Raw genomic sequence first — 17223 nt, forward strand, 5'->3', positions numbered from 1 at the left:
GTAAGAGCTTCCCAGCGAAACGTCTGCAGCGGCAGCGTGATGTGTGGCTTATGAGCAGCCGCTAGACCATGATATCCAAGTTTTCTCACCTCCCGCCTAACTATCGTAGTACTTACAGTGGATCCTGATGCAGTTTGTCGTTCCTGTGTGATGATTTGGATAGATGTCTGCCTATTACACATTACGACCCTTTTCAACTGTCAGCGATCTCTGTCAGTCAACAGACGAGGTCGGCCTGTACGCTTTTGTGCTGTACGTGTCCCTTCACGTTTCCACTTCACTATCACATCGGAAACAGTGGACCTTGGGATGTTTATGAGTGTGGAAATCTCGGGTACAGACATATGACACAAGTTACACGACCACGATCGAAATCCTTGAGTTCCGCGGAGCGCCCCATACTGCTTTCTCACGATGTTTAATGACTACTGCGGTCACTGATATGGAGTACCTGGCAGTAGGTGACAGCACAATGCACCTAAAATGAAAAACGTATATTTTTGGCGGAATCCGGATACTTTTTATCACGTAGTGTATAAGAAACTTTTGACCCCGATACGATCTGTACCTAAATACGTCCTGTGTCCCGTCCAAGAACTATTTCGGCAATATCACGAAAATATATAAAACTGACAGGAACCGTAGACCCAGCTAACAAATTATTCAATGCCACACATTATATCAATCTTACTGTGTATTCATAAACAACTAGAAAGTATGTCGTCTAAGCAGAAAAATATAAGTTTTATCAAGAGTGTAATATCTCAATTTCTTGAAAATTTTTCATCTTTAGGTCTAGGGGTACTACATTGAGATTGCGATATGACTTAATACGGAGAAGTTAATATTTCCATAGTGGTTTTCGATCTGGAAGCTTGAAGCTCGGTACGACAAGTAAGAAGCAGACAAACTGTCTAGGTCTACAGTGAAATTAGGATTTAGGGCTAATGCTTCTTGCCCTGCACAAAGCAGCTGCGTAGACACTTAGCTACTGCCCTCAGTAGCCTCAATTTATTGCAGTGATCGATAATACAGATAATTCGCGATGTTAAATATGAAATTAGCCATACATCTTGTGTGGAAGTGATTTCCTGAAATGTAATAACAAATTTGACAATCTAATGTTACATCTTAATAAGAATCAGTCAGATTACTTACAAAGGAACATCAAGTGAATTTAGCCGGATAATTCTGATCCACTCCGGAAAGTAAATCGACTGCCACATAGTTGCCAAACGTATTCCTACCATGTTGCCAGTTCTCCATTAGCCTTGCGACAGGAAGAACGCGTTTGCTCAGCCGACGCACTGAGCTGGCTGGCAAACGGGAAGCTAGCGCTTCGTAGCAGCAGCGGCGCCAGCTGCTTCTGCGTTAATTAGGAGCCGAATTACCGGAAGTATAGTACATTTCTGTTACTATGATTTGGATCTAAAGCGTAGTTACGAATAATATCCAGTTACACAGACTGTAACTTTAACATAAATAAAGAGCACAGGGAATTATTTCGGCAGCCCAACGCTTCTGCAGCAGTCATAGCTTTTTCTAGTTTTTATATCTTATTTGCGCAAACTGAAACGCTCATTCTCCCGAAGCGATTCGCTTTTTCTACGATCACCAGATGCGATGATATTAACACTATGAGTAAATAATTTTTTTAAAAATATTATACACTCAAAAACAGCTTTCCGTAAGAATGCTCTCATGGACACCACATCTCTCAACTAAAAACACAAATGAAAAGACGGCATAACACTGATTACAAAACGTGAACATGAAAATCTGCGAGTAAAATAAACAAACCAGAAAAGCAAACTGTGCACGATTTCCTTGCGCAATGACGAAATAATAGAACTGAAAAAGCCGTGAAGAAAATTTAGCAAATGCATGAGTACAGTTGAAATTCGACAGTGTGGCGGACTACAGTACTGATGGATAACTTAATTCTTATGTTTATCTCTTGTGTTCGGTAAAGTAACGAAGCGATGCTGTGAAGTATGCAGTGTGCTGATACAGATGAATTGCAACTTACGATGGCAACCTTACACTACTAACAGTCTTCTACAATAAAATACAGTATCCCTACCACGAGCGTCCCCCGATCGTCATGAATTAGCACGATACTGCGCACATTTGGCATAAAAGGCGTCTGGGCCTATGTTTAGTCCACGGTCATGCTGAATTAGCGCTGCAGGACTACCGTGAAGGTATGAAAATGTACCAGTGGCGGCAGATACACAACGGAATTCAGTTAACAAATTATTCAGTGCCACACTTAATTCGATAAAATTGTTTCTTCATAAAAACACTAAAATTTATCATGGGTGCAATTCAGCAAGTTTTCACCTTTAGATCATCGGGCTGGTGAATTAAGGCAGCAAGAAAAGTTTTGAGGGAGAAGTTTTCTCGAGATTTCTTTACTGATTGTCGATCTGCCCGAGTGTAGCTTTGTCGCAGAAGAGGTAAAAATCTTGTCTCCAGCAAGATTTCAACGGATGTCTACCACAGTCTTCTCTTTGAAAGGTAAACAATTTACTACTGAGTTAGCAAACAACTGTCACACACACCTAAATCTCCGCCCCAGTGATGGCCAAGACGGATAATTCGCAACGTAAAGGACGAGTGTGGCTGTAGTTTCAGCTTGGAACGAGCCTCCTGGACTCAAAACATGAATTTGCTAACTCTATGTAATCTCTTAAACGAGAATGATTTCAAATATTTAATCGACAAAAAAAAAATAAAAAAAAATCAGGTGAATATGGCAGGATAATACTCTATACTCAAAGGTCACCGTGTTGCCAAACATTCTGCGATGTTGACAACTCACTTCAAGCTAGTGGCAGTAAAAATGTTTCCACTGCTGACCTGTTCCTTGACCGTACTTTACTTGCATTTGAAAGACACAGAACAGGCAGCCACCGAGTAACGCCGAGTTGAACAAACGAACAGGCCAATGAATTTTATTCGGATTTGTGCAGCTAGGGACGAATAATTTTCCGATTCACTGACTGCAGCCTAAATATCTCAAATCACGGTAAGGGGGAATTTCTGGGTGGCCCTACTCATCGGTAGTTTTTTTTTTTCCTTTCTTATGCGTACTGCAAACTGAAAAGCTCGTTCCATGGACATCATCAAACAGCAGCCGTTCATTGTGTCATAAACCCCCAATCTACGACAAGGAAATAACTGCTCAACTACATGTCAATTGTATCGACAGCCCAGGACCCTACACACTAAACAGGTGGCCCATCTTGGTTGGTACATTAATTACTACACTGTCTATTGTTCGTTTATCTGAATGTAAATTCCTGTTGGAACTAAATCCCTTCGGTCAAGTATTGTAGCTGTAAGGTTCAATACTGATAGCAGCTTTGTGATATACAAAACCCTAAGATAATAGTGAGATATTGCATTGAACTAACAGAGCAATGAACCACATACGTCGAAACAAGGCATTTGGAGCAGATGACCTTATTGAGATCCTGTGTGAAAATACCACGAGAAAAATTTTCCATATGATATGAAAGATATATGATATAGGAGAAATACTCTCGCACTTCAAGACGAACATAATAATTGCTATTCCAGAGGTGGCAGTTGCTGAGATATGAGAATATTACCGAATTATCGGTCTAGTGAGTCATGGCTGTAAGTACTATGGGACTTAACATCTGAGGTCATCAGTCCCCTAGACTTAGAACTACTTAAACCTAACTAATGCCTCGTGATGACTGGGTGTTGTGTGATGTCCTTAGGTTAGTTAAGTTTAAGTAGTTCTAAGTTCTAGGGGACTGATGACCATAGATGTTAAGTCCCATAATGCTCAGAGCCATTTGAACCATTTTGAAACCTACTAACCTAGGGACATCACATACATCCATGCTCGAGTCAGGATTAGAACCTGCGACCGTAGTAACAGCGCGGTTCCGGACTGAAGCGCCTAGAACCGCTTGGTCACAACGACCGGCAGTGAGTCATGGTTGCAAAATACTGACACTGATTATTTACAGAAGTACCTATTTTAGACATTTGTCTAGTATGGTAAAATATTGAGGAGTGGTCAGCATCGCGGCTTTCGGTATCTGTTTTGAGCTTTTGTAATGAGGCGCTAAGACGGGAATGACTCTACAAGAATGTATTATATTCTTACCAATGTCCATGCAGGACATACTAACTATCGTTAAAATTGTGAACAATGAAAGATACATGGCAGTGAATTAAAATTAGCGTCATCGACTCGAGTCACATTCAGCCACAAGAAGAGTACCATTTAACGTAGCCGGCATGAGTGGCCGAGCGGTTCTAGGCGCTACAGTCCGGAACCGCGCGACCGCTACGATCGCAGGTACGAATCCTGCTTCGGGTATGGATGTGATGTCCTTAGGTTACTTAGGTTTAAGTAGTTCTGATGACCTCAGAAGTTAAGTCCCACAGTGCTCAGAACCATTTGAAACATTTAACGTAGTAGTCTTTTCTAACAGTTACACTTTTACAATTCTCATATGAAGTTTCTGATAGCATAGATACTTCAGTAATATGAAACAATAAGAAATTTGTTGTATAGCAGACAATTGCTAAGCGCTGCATGGAAACTTCACTCTACTTTCAGCTCGATGGGACCTCTTACTTATGTTTTGGTTTCCCTTCGTCTGAAGTGTACTGCAAGTTAACACGGCCACTTATCAGACGCATTTTGCTTTCACTGACGAAGCAATATCAGGGATTATATAGTAATCGTTACGAGCAGATAGTACTATTCATTCTTTTGATTACTACAAGCTGAATAGCAGCTTCGCTCAATGAATATACATTTCAGATAATACACTCCGTGTTCTGCGTTCCTTTTAGCATGTTCTGATGACAGTTGCTTCTCCCGTAACCCTTTGGGTAGCAGCGGTTTCTGCGTGAAACATTTTTATTTTATTTTATTTTTTGCAATGTAGAGTGGTGTAGCAGCCACTTCAGAGCTCAAAGCAACAGTCGACCGGAGACTGTGTTATGTGATTGTTGGAGACAGTGAGTCTTCTTAATGTAGCGATCGTATTGAGATCATTGACAGTGAAGTAATTATATCCGAAGTTGTGGTAACGTAAACTTGAGTTTGTACTACTGCTTTTATGAGTGGTTTGTATTACTTCTCTTTTGAGTGGTTTCGAAAAGAAACCACAGAGACAGCGCGTACTTTTGATATTAATAAATTAAATTTTGAACCATTTTTTTTGCATGTTATTAGGTCTATAATTTGTTTTAGGCATTGAGGTCATGGAAGCTTCGAGATGTGGGGTTGCGTTTAGGGAAAAAAATATATCTCATGAAATCATGGGTGTTTGAAAGCTGTATGTCCCAGTGGTTCCAAAGTGAAGCCACCTCCTTACAAAGATTGAGTGTTAACTTTTTGACAATTTATTCTTGTATTCTTTGCTTAATATGATGCTAATGGTCAATTTTGTGAAAAATTTTAAAATTAAATTTTTCATTGCTACTCGGACTCAAATGGTCATGTCAGCAGAGATAGGAATCGAATTTGCGCAGCATACACTCGCTGGTTTCATTTCCTTGCACGTATTAGAGCCTATTTCACTTTATCGACTTGAAACTTTGTTATTTGGTATCTTTGGGGATTAATCCAATGGAAGTGTTCTTGAGAAAATGCTGGAAAATAAAAGAGAATTAATCACACCTGGAAAATGAGTTTCTCAGTTTGACGAAAAAATAATAATTACGACAGCTACTGAAGTGAGACGTTCCTCGTTCTGGCCCTACGACCGACCGCCACGCCATCCTCTGCCAACTGCGTCATAGATGCGGTAGGGACGGGCATGTGGTCATCATACCCCTCTCCTAGTTGTCGGGTTTCTTGACCTTGTGGCCCCTGGTAATTGGTCTAGCAGCGTCCCGGTTGGCTTCACGTGGCTGAGTGCACCCCTTGCTAGTCCTCCGACTAAGAAAAAATCCCTGACAATGCTGGGAATCAAATCCGGGTTCCCCGCACGGCAGACCGCCACGCTGACTACTCAGCTACGGAGGCGGTCCTACTGAAGGAAAGGGCCACCCAAATAATTCTCCCTGGTTTTTTATTTATGATGTTAGAGTTGCAATCAGTGCATCCGGATATTATTCGTAACTACGCTTTAGATCCAAATCTAATAACAGAAATGAAAATAAATTTCACCGGGCTAAACTTTCAAGTATTTCGATCCCCAGCCGACGCGGTAGCAGCTGGCGCCGCTGCGTCTTCCCATGTGCTAGCCAGGTCTGCACAGTGGCTGAACAAACGTGTTCTTCCCGTAGCTGGTCTAACGGAGAAATGGTAACACTGAAAAATACGTCTGACAACTATGTGACCGTCGATTTACTTCGTGGAGTGGTTCAGAACTGTCCTGCTAATTTCATTTGAGGGGAGGTTTACTATTTTTTGGTTCAAAAAATCGATTATTTTTTAAATTGCATTTCTCGATCTATAAAAGAGTTTAGAATCCACCCCTGAAACGGTTTTTCCCAATACGGAACGGAAATGTTTGTTATTCGCAGTTGAACAAAAAAATGCACTTGCCTGAAATCGGCCGTTTTGACGCACCAGTTTTTTTCTTTCGGAGGACGAGTTATTGTACCGGTGCTTCGGAGGAAACACACAAAATTCAAATGAAAGTTTGAACGCGTATGTTTGGAAGTTAGCCCTCAAGCATTTGCATCCTGGTACGAAGACTGTGGAGATTGCGACTTTCCTGGCAGTGAGCAGCTTCACCGAAGGGTATTCAATTCTGAAGACCATGACAACGATGTATGTCCCCCTGGGACTCTATTCGACGCAGTTCGACAAGCATTCGGACGCCCACCGGATTCAAGCGGCCGGAAACTGCTTGTCACCGGCCGTACGAGCGGCTCTGGAGCAGCGCAGGATGGCCCAGATCGAGCAGAACGCCCTCTATGAGGAAGGAGGAGGACTAGTTTACGGACCCGGAATAGCAGATTGAACGTAAGTTGCATAATATTGCATTTATATCTAGTCAAAACTTCAAACGCGTTTTCTCGAAATGACTTTTTTTCTTATCGCGCGGTATGGTAACTTCAAATCTACTGAACCGATTAGCATGATTCTTTGTTTCCGACGAAGCTAACTAAACTGCCTAGGAGTTGTACCACTTTTATTCCGATCCATCAAGTACAAATATTTTTACTTGGTCGATGAATTCGAAAAATCGATGAAAAAACCCTATTTTCTTTCAAATGGCAGCCATTTTGTTTCCTATGATCCAAATAACTTAAGCGAGGTACAACTCCTAAACAATCATATATATTTCGCTAACGTCAACTCAATTTTGATTTCAGACGAGCCGGTTGACCTGTGACGTACCGCGCGTGGAGGTCTACATCGAAATTTTGTTTCGTTCCGACGGCACTTCCGCCTTTTCTCTTCAACATTTCCGGTCGAAAAAATTCCAGTTTGTAGAGGAAATCTCAATAAACATTATTACCAAAGTTGACAATGATATCTATAACACATCCCGAGAAAAAAATTCTCAAATAACATGCTTTTTTTCGGGCCAAAGACAGTAAACCGCCACTTAATATTTCCTTATCATCCCTATTAATTATAAAAATGTATGTATGTTCGTATCTACACAGTCTAGCCACATTAATGTGACCACAGCCTACTTTCGACGTCAACGTGCAATAAACACCGCAGACGGCAAGTGGCAACACTGGCAGTGGAGGGTATATAAAGCGGAAAAACAGTGTAGTCGTTGACGTAATGTGACAAAGTGGCGATTTATCTGACCTCCAAAGTGGCATGATCATCGGCTTTCGGGACAAGGGTGGAAGGATTTCCAAATGGCTAGTTTGTAAACTGTTCTGGTGCCACTGTGGTTTAAGTATACCATGCATGGCAGAATGAGGCTTTCCAAAACCGGCGCCGAGGCAACTGTGATGCACCAGGGGCTACAGATCATAGGGGTGAATGACAGCTGCGGATATGTGTGCGGTGGAGTAGACGTGCTACTGTTGACCAACTGACCGTGCAGATTAACTTCTGCTTGCTGAGGAAAGTGACTGCTTGTGACAATGACGTCACTGAACGGCGATTGTCAAGAAAACTTGTGTGTATAAACGGCCGTATGAATTCCATATCAATTAACATCTTTGCAACTCCATGAGACCTTCAACTGCAATACATGGAGATAATCGCGGTCAAATGCACGGTTGGTCAACGACGGTTTGCTGGCCGACGATTAACACTGGTGCACCGCAGAGGCACTTTAAACGCGATTTACTTTTAACCGTGATCACTGGGCGTTGGTTATCTCACTTTTTGACCGACGATAGTGCACTAGCCCATAGTGTATGCTGTAATCAGCAGCTATTTCCGGCTCTTGATAACGATTCAGAAGGCAGAGAATCCAAACTGGAGTGTTGAACTGACTGCCCAAATGAACCAAGGGGTTACCGTTACCAACAGTGTCTCCTTACCGACCATTCAACGAACGTTGCTGCCTATGGGCCCCCATAGAAGGCACCTGGTTTATTCACTCACACTGACTGCTGTTCATCCACAACGGAGGCTGGAATTTTTACGCCAATACCGCAACTGGACGCCCACTTCGTGGCGGCAGGTGGCCTTTCCAGATGAATCAAGTTTTATGCTCCATAGGACAGATGGCCTCTGGCGTGTACGGCCCTGCTAGCAATCGTGGGAAGGGTCCAGGGCGAAGAAGCGAGCGCTATGGTGTGGGTAATGTTTTCGTGGTATTCCATGGGTAATCTCGTCATTCTGGAAGTTATAATGTATCAACACAAGTATGTAGTAGTAGAAGTGGTGGCAGCAGCTTTATTCATCCGTAGATCGAAGAACACCAGGATGAGTTCACTATACTCCCCTGACCACCAAACGCCCCAAATTTAAACCCAATCTGTGGGACCACCTCGATGGGCTGTTCGCGCCATGGATCCTCAACCGAAATACCTGGCACACGTGGCCACGGCACTGGAGCCGGCATGTCACCACATCCTTGTCGGTACCTTCCAGAAACTCAGTGACACTCTTTCTGCACGTTTCGCAGCGATCCGCGCAGCGAAAAGTGGTCATGTTCCACATCTGCTCCAAAACCAATGGACCGATGTCAAGCAAACTTGGTACACGTATCTCTTACTGTATGGAAAGAATGGATGCTGGGGTAAAAACCACCTACCTATTAAACTGTTGGGGGGTGAAAAAGCAAAGTAACACACGATGTGTGAATACCAAGACTTCATTCATCCAATATTTGAGAATGAGAGAACTTAATGACTTGTAATAAACTTGATACATAATTTCAAACCTTAACGAAGATTTTCCTAGCTGATAACCCCACAGTGAAAAGTTTATCGCTCACTACATTTTCGTTGTTCATGCAGTAAAACTGTCTCATCAAGAATGACGTTTAAATTTATTACGTCTTTGCTGCTACCTCTATTCGCAACCTATCTCGCATACAGTATCACCATATGCCGCTCCGCTGAAAGTACACTACTGACCATTAAAATTGCTACACCACGAAAATGACGTGCTACAGACGCGAAATTTAACCGACAGGAAGAAGATGCTGTGATATGCAAATGATTAGCTTTTCACAGCATTCACACAAGGTTGGCGCCGGTGGCGACACCTACAACGTGCCGATGTAAGAAAGTTTCCAAACGATTTCTCCTGCACAAACAGCAGTTGACCGGCGTTGCCTGGTGAAACGTTGTTGTGATGCCTCGTGTAAGGAGGAGAAATGCGTACTATCACGTTTCCGACTTTGATAAAGGTCGGATTGTAGCCTATCGCGATTGTGGTTTATCGTATCGCGACACTGCTGCTCTCGTTGGTCGAGATCCAATGACTGTTAGCAAAATATGGAATCGGTGGGTTCAGGAGGGTAATACGGAACGCCGTGCTGGATCCCAACGGCCTCGTATCACTAGCAGTCGAGATGACAGGCAACTTATCCGCATGGCTGTAACGGATCGTGCAGCCACGTCTCGATCCCCGAGTCAACAGATGGGGATGTTTGCAAGACAACAACCATATGCACGAACAGTTCGACAACGTTTGCAGCAGCATGGACTATCAGCTCGGAGACCATGACTGCGGTTACCCTTGACGCTGCATCACAGACAGGAGCGCTTGCATTGGTGTACTCAACGACGAACCTGGGTGCACAAAAGGCACAACGTCATTTTTTCCGATGAATCCACGTTCTGTATACAGCATCATGATGGTCGCATCCGTGTTTGGCGACATCGCGGTGAACGCACATTGGAAGCGTGTATTCGTCATCGCCATACTGGCGTATCACCCGGCGTGATGGTATGGGGTGCCATTGGTCACACGTCTCGGTCACCTCTTGTTCGCATTGACGGCACTTTGAACCGTTGACGTTACATTACAGATGTGTTACGGTCCGTTGCTCCACCCTTCATTCGATCCCTGCGAAACCCCAAATTTCAGCAGGATAGTGCACGACCGCATGTTGCAGGTCCTGTACGGGCCTTTCTGGATACAGAAATGTTCGACTGCTGCACTGGCCAGCACATTCTCCAGATCTCTCACCAATTGAAAACGTCTGGTCAATGGTGGCCGAGCAACTGGCTCGTCACAATACGCCAGTCGCTACTCTTGATGAACTGTGGTATCGTGATGAAGCTGCATGGGCAGCTGTACCTGTACACACCATCCAAGCTCTGTTTGACTCAATGCCCAGGCGTATCAAGGCCGTTATTACGGCCAGAGGTGGTTGTTCTGGGTACTGATTTTTCAGGATCTATGCACCCAAATTGCGTGAAAATGTAATTACATGTCAGTTCTAGTATAATATATTTGTCCAATGAATACCCGTTTATCATCTGCATTTCTTCTTGTTGAAGCAATTTTAATGGCCAGTAGTGTAATTAAATGTGACATGTGCGTATGCAGGTAAAGCCACGAGTAAAAAAACTCCTCTTAAACCCCTGGATCGATTTCAACCAAACGTCGTACATTTATTATTTACTATTTGGAAAGGCATACTATGGGGCTAAGAACTAACAATCCCTCATAGGGGTGGAGTGGTAACGTGTAGAGAGAAGAGAAGGAAGAGACTGGGAGAAGGAACACACACACACACACACACACACGCGGTGTTGTGTGACGTCCTTAGGTTAGTTAGGTTTAAGTAGTTCTAAGTTCTAGGGGACTGATGACCATAGATGTTAAGTCCCATAGTGGTCAGAGCCTTTTGAACCATTTTTGAAATAATCTGAACGATTCTCACTTAAAGATGCTGCTGTATGAAGGGGAAGACGCATTAGCTCAAGATTCTAAGTTCACTGAGACCTATACAATTTTTCTGTTTCTTACTTGCCGAGCTACAACCTTCCAGATCGAATACCAGTATGGAAATTTTAACTTCTCAACATTAAGTCTCTTTGCAATCTCAATTTAGTACCACCTAGAGCAGTTGTTCTCGAAGTTTTTCCCTCTGGGACCCCTTCACGTGGAAAAATAGTGCAAGGCCTCCCTCAGCCTATTTTATTAATAAAAGTAGTCTTTTTTAGTATTTTGTCTTATTCCTTGTTCTACCAAATTCAGTTTAGAAGGGTTTTACGCAACGGGAATCAAAACTATATGAATTATTATAGCGAAAATATGGAATGAACAATGTTTATAACTCGGCAAACAATGATTAAATAGGCGTTAAAAATTTAAATTACAAAATTCAGTGTGATGGATGAGCTTGCTTTTGAGAAGGAAGTTTCTCAAGACGTACGGTGTAATAGCAGGAACATCCACTCTAAATTCTTTGTTTACATTAGGCTTTGAATAGTAGTTCGACATCATAGCTGACAAAGTGGAAAAACCGGTCTCGCACAAGTATGTTGTTGCAAACGGAATCAGGATCTTCGCCGCGCATTTTGGTTCAGTGTCGGGAATTTCTTGCTAATATTTATCCAAAACTCCAAGAAAGACACTTCATTTAATTTACTCTTCAGTGTAGTATCACAAGTGAGCTCAATAAGTTGTCCTTGCTCTTTTATATTTAGACATGATGGACCAGGAGCATTTTTTTAATGAATTTTCGATTCAATACAATTTTAAATTCAATAAAATTATTTTCTTCATCGGAAGTCTCGGATTATCTGTTTCCTCCAACTGTGGCGCTATAGTAGGGAATATATCTAGCATGTCCCTTTCCATTCGATTTTGACACAGCTCTAATTTCTTTATAATGCTTTCACTTTTTGATTCCAGGTGGTGCAATTACCTGACTACTTCGAAGTTAAGTGTTAAGAACATTTTAGTTCATCAAAAATGTCAGTGAAGTAAGGCATATTCAACAGAAAATCTCCGTCCTGAAACAATCTGCTGGAGAGCAATTATTTCTCCTTTAAGAAACATAATACCTCATTCCTCAGTTCAAACATTCTATTTAGTATTTTATCCCTTAAAAGTCATCGAGCATTACTAATAAAATAGCAACTGAATATGTTCAGCACCGATCTTCTCACATAGCACTTTGAAAAAGTCTTGAATTTATAGATATTGCCTCAACTACAATATTATGGAAAGGATAGATTGCTACTCGCTCGCCATATATAGTAGACGTTGAGTCGCAGACAGTCACAACAAAAAGACTGCTATACATTTGAGCTTTCGACCACACACACACACACACACACACACACACACACACACACACACACACACACACACACGACCACTGCATGGCCAGAGTCCGGCTTCAATTCATTATAAGCTTGCTTCCTTGCTTCCTTTCTTTCTTTCGTTTTTGGGTTCCGCATCTCAATCGGTACAAACGGATCCCTTGGATCACTCTGTTGTCTGTCTATCTATATGTCTGTCCGTCTGTCCCTTCAACTCGTAAGTCCACTTTTTTTCTTACGAATAGGTAGAAGTATTAAATAGAATTTATGTGAAATACTGAAGTCTACAGTCTTATGGTGATGTAAAAAATTAAAGCTTCTGAGTCAACGCAACTGAAAGATCTGGAAAATTATTGCCATATACACTCCTGGAAATTGAAATAAGAACACCGTGAATTCATTGTCCCAGGAAGGGGAAACTTTATTGACACATTCCTGGGGTCAGATACATCACATGATCACACCGACAGAACCACAGGCACATAGACACAGGCAACAGAGCATGCACAATGTCGGTACTAGTACAGTGTATATCCACCTTTCGCAGCAATGCAGGCTGCTATTCTCCCATGGAGACGATCGTAGAGATGCTGGATGTAGTCCTGTGGAACGGCTTGCCATGCCATTTCCACCTGGCGCCTCAGTTGGACCAGCGTTCGTGCTGGACGTGCAGACCGCGTGAGACGACGCTTCATCCAGTCCCAAACATGCTCAATGGGGGACAGATCCGGAGATCTTGCTGGCCACGGTAGTTGACTTACACCTTCTAGAGCACGTTGGGTGGCACGGGATACATGCGGACGTGCATTGTCCTGTTGGAACAGCAAGTGCCCTTGCCGGTCTAGGAATGGTAGAACGATGTGTTCGATGACGGTTTGGATGTACCGTGCACTATTCAGTGTCCCCTCGACGATCACCAGTGGTGTACGGCCAGTGTAGGAGATCGCTCCCCACACCATGATGCCGGGTGTTGGCCCTGTGTGCCTCGGTCGTATGCAGTCCTGATTGTGGCGCTCACCTGCACGGCGCCAAACACGCATACGACCATCATTGGCACCAAGGCAGAAGCGACTCTCATCGCTGAAGACGACACGTCTCCATTCGTCCCTCCATTCACGCCTGTCGCGACACCACTGGAGGCGGGCTGCACGATGTTGGGGCGTGAGCGGAAGACGGCCTAATGGTATGCGGGACCGTAGCCCAGCTTCATGGAGACGGTTGCGAATGGTCCTCGCCGATACCCCAGGAGCAACAGTGTCCCTAATTTGCTGGGAAGTGGCGGTGCGGTCCCCTACGGCACTGCGTAGGATCCTACGGTCTTGGCGTGCATCCGTGCGTCGCTGCGGTCCGGGCCCAGGTCGACGGGCACGTGCACCTTCCGCCGACCACTGGCGACAACATCGATGTACTGTGGAGACCTCACGCCCCACGTGTTGAGCAATTCGGCGGTACGTCCACCCGGCCTCCCGCATGCCCACTATACGCCCTCGCTCAAAGTCCGTCAACTGCACATACGGTTCACGTCCACGCTGTCGCGGCATGCTACCAGTGTTAAAGACTGCGATGGAGCTCCGTATGCCACGGCAAACTGGCTGACACTGACGGCGGCGGTGCACAAATGCTGCGCAGCTAGCGCCATTCGACGGCCAACACCGCGGTTCATGGTGTGTCCGCTGTACCGTGCGTGTGATCATTCCTTGCACAGCCCTCTCGCAGTGTCCGGAGCAAGTATGGTGGGTCTGACACACCGGTGTCAATGTGTTCTTTTTTCCATTTCTAGGAGTGTATTTTGATATTTGTACGCACTCATCAAAACCTACCGACGAACTATCTATATAAATAACTAAGTTTGTAAGGCACCCTCGAGCGTGAGTCCTACTCGCATTTGTCTGCGTTTTTTTCTACAACATTGACCATTCGACTCAAGTGTCTCACTAAGATTAAATGGTCGCAGTTCATTATAATTTCCATGGGGCATATTGGCCAATTGTAAAAATCACATTCACCAGAGCCCATTGGTCTTCTTAAGTGGGATGAATAATTCACGTCGAAACGGTCCTACTTGAAACGAGAAAGCTTCTTTTTGGTGCGATTTCTTGGATGCACACACTCTACACACAGAACATTACATTTGTTTCCACCTGCCTCCAACCGTCTTTTAAAACGAAAGGGAACAAAATGTCACAAATGTTGACTATTTTCTTGTTTCATGCTCTGTGTTCTAGTGCATAAAGAACAATCCTCATAATCTTCATATGTTCAACACGTCACAATAAGAGTTCAGAACCCCAAAAAACGACGATTCGTAAATATTCTTATAGCAACCTGTGTGACAACGCGCCAAATAAAATCTCCTCCAACTTACACACCAACCTTCTTTTTCGGATAAATTTTGTCCTGGTAATTACATACTTGAATAGTCTTCAAATAATACACTGCTTGTGGAAAGGTCACTACACCATGGACAATGCAATGCAATTTTAAAAAAAATAAAGAGGTAGCGAGATACGGCTTTGCATTTAAACTGCGCCAGAGTTACTACAAGGCCAGAAATTCATGCAACAGCACAGCATCTCAATTGGAATGCAACACTTCCTGCAGAAATTTCAACATTTTACCGTGTTGCCAGTTCGTTCAGCTGGCTGTTATGTGATTTTATTTAAGTGATTACAGAGTCAAGTCGAAAGAATCCATTCAGTGGCCAAGACAGGTAATGAATATCAATGGGGATGTACAAGGAAATGAATGGTTTGAACAGACTATAATCAATCTCCAGAAAATCAAAATTCTCATCCAGTGCGGAGCATCCTTCATTGCGACATGATAATAGAAGAACCTTGGGTGTATCCCGATGGTCTGTTGGACTGATTCTGGCTTTGAATACTTAACGTCTGGGTTGAACAATGTAGGGTTGCACTGTGGATTAAAATTTAGGCCATTATTACACTCGACAGCCAGGCGGCGCAGCCAGCCGCGCCACCCGTGACGCTGCTCTCATTATGCCATAACTAGGTACCAGTAAGTAATAAGCCTTTAAATATGTATGCATTTATGCGACAAAAAATCTAAACTAGGTGCATAAACTGCTCGCATAAAAAGATATAAAATTTTTATTGACATCGTTTTACTACAAAAAGGATTCATGTAAATGCCCGTGAATGATTCACAAAGAAACATTAACAGAACATGCATGAAAATTGGCGTTTTATATTACTTTACGGAAAGCTATTGTAATCACAGTTAGTTTTCCACTTTCCTTGTGTAACAGTTCACAATCACGGTATGTTTCAGGTGTTCGAAAGTGAGGCGTCCCCTGCTGTCTCGCAAAATGTGCTTGTAGCGAGAGAAACTTTTGTCTATTTCACAGGAACTTAATGATTTATGCACAAAAGCGGCTAACTTGTTCTGCTGTTAGCGACGTGTTGTTCGGAAGTTCAGTGTGTTTACCGGTTAAAATTTCTTCAATTTCACAAACTTGTTCGTATTCTGTATTTTTTGAAGGTGTGCTCTGAACTTTTACCTTCACTATTTCACCAACTCTTCCAGCGACAGAATCAATTTTAGAGCCTGTGCCTTTTAACGTACTTTAATAGATCACTAAGAGTAGAACTGCCTGTCTCCACAGAAACAATTGCCACTTAAAGATGAGAAAAATGAACAGATATATACCCAGATTAGCTACTGTTTCTGAGATGTTCAGAACATTTAGTGCAGTTTGAATTGAGGCTGCACTTTTTTGCGTATAAAGTGTAGAAACGACGCTTTTAACAGCATCCAAATGTACGGTGTAGTAAATCACTGCAAACAACCATGTGCACCGGCGCGTCATGATTGGTTCTCGTGGCATGGGAATGTCAGGTGCTGCTGCTCTGAACGCTATAGGATACTTAAACAAACATCTTCTTCACAAGACACCAACTTGTCAAGAGGATGAAAATTTGTCCTTATAGTTTCAGCAAAGCGATGTAACCCATGAGCCGGCCGAAGTGGCCGTGCGGTTAAAGGCGATGCAGTCTGGAACCGCAAGACCGCTACGGTCGCAGGTTCGAATCCTGCCTCGGGCATGGATGTTTGTGATGTCCTTAGGTTAGTTAGGTTTAACTAGTTCTAAGTTCTAGGGGACTAATGACCTCAGCAGTTGAGTTGTTGGGTTGTTTTTGGGATGGAGACCAGACAGCGAGGTCATCGGTCTCATCGGATTAGGGAAGGATGGGGAAGGAAGTCGGCCGTGCCCTTTCAAAGGAACCATCCCGGCATTTGCCTGGAGCGATTGAGGGAAATCACGGAAAACCTAAATCTGGATGGCCGGACGCGGGATTGAACCGCCGTCCTCCCGAATGCGAGTCCAGTGTGCTAACCACTGCGCCACCTCGCTCGGTCAGCAGTTGAGTCCCATAGTGCTCAGAGCCATTTGAACCATTTTTTTGTAACCCGTGAGCAAGACAAACTAAAGGTATCATATTCGGAAATATAACTTGGAGAGCAATAATCATGTAACTTGCTGCGTCTGTCACAAACAGTAATACACGCTCTTACTGAATGCCATTTGGCCATAGTAAATTC

At 43.4% G+C, this 17223-nt stretch overlaps 1 protein-coding gene across 1 annotated transcript in view; it reads right to left on the reverse strand.

Annotated features, from left to right (window-relative positions):
• Positions 1-17223, reverse strand: part of LOC126470781 (uncharacterized) — a 445574-nt gene that overhangs the window by 281517 nt on the left and 146834 nt on the right. The gene's annotated exons all lie outside the window — the stretch shown is intronic.

The sequence above is a fragment of the Schistocerca serialis genome, chromosome 3 (genome assembly GCF_023864345.2).
Source record: "Schistocerca serialis cubense isolate TAMUIC-IGC-003099 chromosome 3, iqSchSeri2.2, whole genome shotgun sequence".
NCBI classification, from domain to species: Eukaryota; Metazoa; Arthropoda; class Insecta; order Orthoptera; family Acrididae; genus Schistocerca; species Schistocerca serialis.